Source organism: Aptenodytes forsteri, unplaced genomic scaffold (genome assembly GCF_000699145.1).
Source record: "Aptenodytes forsteri isolate BGI_AS27 unplaced genomic scaffold, ASM69914v1 Scaffold141, whole genome shotgun sequence".
NCBI classification, from domain to species: Eukaryota; Metazoa; Chordata; class Aves; order Sphenisciformes; family Spheniscidae; genus Aptenodytes; species Aptenodytes forsteri.
Window position 1 is genome coordinate 509,493 of NW_008794416.1, and position 2,279 is coordinate 511,771.

The following is a 2,279-nucleotide window of genomic DNA, read 5'->3' on the forward strand; positions in this document are numbered from 1 at the left end:
CCTGATGCAGAAATCAGTACAAAATTCTTCCAGTTCCCTTCCCACATCTCAAAACCTGTTCAATTCTCTTTAATGGGCAAAATAGTCTTCTCCCAGGGAATTTTTATTATAATTACTTAATAAATTATATTAAGTAATATAATTTATTGCCAATTAATACAACTTCTAATCACCAATTCTAATATTGAGAAAAAGAAAACAAACTATTTAGCCCATGAGTAAACACCTTTCCTTCCCCTTCCACAGGCTAAACTTAAGCCAAACACTTCTCCTCCTCCCCTCCTTGTCTCAATTTCCCTTACTTTTGCCACAGAACCTTCTTTAAGACTCTTGTTCAATGGCATGTGGCAGAAATCCCTTAAAACCACAAGAACGAGGAAAAATTCCAGAGATATTAAAGATTTGAGGCAGACTTATCAGGGACACACTGAGGCATGAGACACTCTCTGTGTTATAACCTGTAGCAATGTATTAACAGTTGGGTATTTATCTTCAAATAATCCTCTGATCATCATCCTACCACTTCCTAGCAGAACTGGTCACAAGACATGACAAGACAGCAGCCTAGGAGCTGTTGCAGATTAGAGACTGACAGCTTCTTGCCAGAGGAAAACTGGAACTAAAGTTAAAAATTAAAGACTTCCGTCAATTATTTCTTCTGTTGCAACTACGTAAACCCCACAGTAAAGTTGGTACTTTAACATATTCAGATACTTGATAAACTTTCTTTGAGTATTATCTCCTTAGCACCTATTACTATTGAATAAAAAAGTATTTGACAGACCTGCCTTTTCTGATGAACAGTCAGAGTCTGTTGTTTTGGTTAATCTAATAAAGTCAATAGAAAAAATACATCTTTGAATGCAGAAAGAAGTTTAGCCTACAATATGGTTATAAGCACCTACAACAGGACACTGATTACATTAGTGTAAAATGTGTCTTACAAAATGAACTTTGACTGGTAAGGCTTTTTAATCAGACAATAAAAAGTAAAAACCGATGTCTGTATAATCCACAATTCATTTGGTCAAGATGTGTCTCCTCAGAAGATGAGAACGTAATACACTTGTGGACCTGACTGGCAAAAAGTGAAACAAGGAGTAAATGAAAATTTCGGAACAGTTGACAGGCACTCTCAAAGGCACCGACAAGATAGGAGATGAAAATTATTTTGCCTGGAGCCACGAATACCAGCAAGAAGCAACATCACCTTAGAGGCATCAGCATTTTTCTCTCCTTGCCTTATGATGCTCTACTTGCATTTTCTTCTAATTGTTTAATGGCTCATTCCTTCATCCTCTTTGCAACATCAACCACCAACTAACTCATGAAATCATTAATAATCTTACATTATTGTGTCTATTTGCCCAGTCTTTTCCTTTAGGAAGGATACACATAGCTAGGATACAACTTACTCCTAACTTTGGGTCATCCAGATTGAACACCAAAAAATCGGTTCCAGCTTAAATCCAGTCCAACTATCAGCTTAATCAGAGATATTCAGAGTATAACACCATCACTTCCTTTCAGCAGCATTCACAGGAAGCTTTTTGGATATTAATAGTGCCTGCTAAAATAATGTTATAGGCAAAGAACCCTTAGTGGGGTTCTGAATGACAGTTCAATGTTCAAAACAGGGACCACCCTCTTGATTTCACTTCCGCCTCGGTACCCTCTTCTCTAAGTCAAGCTTTCCAAGCTTTTCTAAGCTTTTCTGTGAAACCTCTTTCAGGTGTTCTAAAGTGAGGCACAGCAAAAATCCATCATGCATAAACACAAGAAATATCAACAAAATGTACTTCAACACTTAAGGGGGCAGCTGATGCTTTGCGACTGATGAAAACAGTATCTGAATTTGGAATTCTTCTGACTCCCAAATGAGCCACAGAAAGTCAGTGTTCCAGCCACGCAGGAAGAAACAGGTGAGTTAAAGCACTGCTCTTGTGAACAGTATGGTATTAAAAAGATAGGTTTATTTCTTGCAGAGGAAGCTTTTGAGCCCCCCTCGCCTTTTTTTTTTTTTAATAAGCAAATCCCAGTTTTCCCTTTTACGTTATTTGTGTAACAAACAGTGACCTGCCTGCTTGGGGTGTTCAGAACTTGAGGTCAGCCACTCCTCTCAGCATCTGCTGAAGCCTGCAAACACGCAGGAAGAATGAATTGCAGCATAACAGCAGGCAGCTGCTACTCAGAAACGCCTCCTATGCACATCTCGCACGCTCCTTTCCACAGCACGTCCTCCTCCCTAGGCACACAGACCCTGCACTTGTGGAAGCACT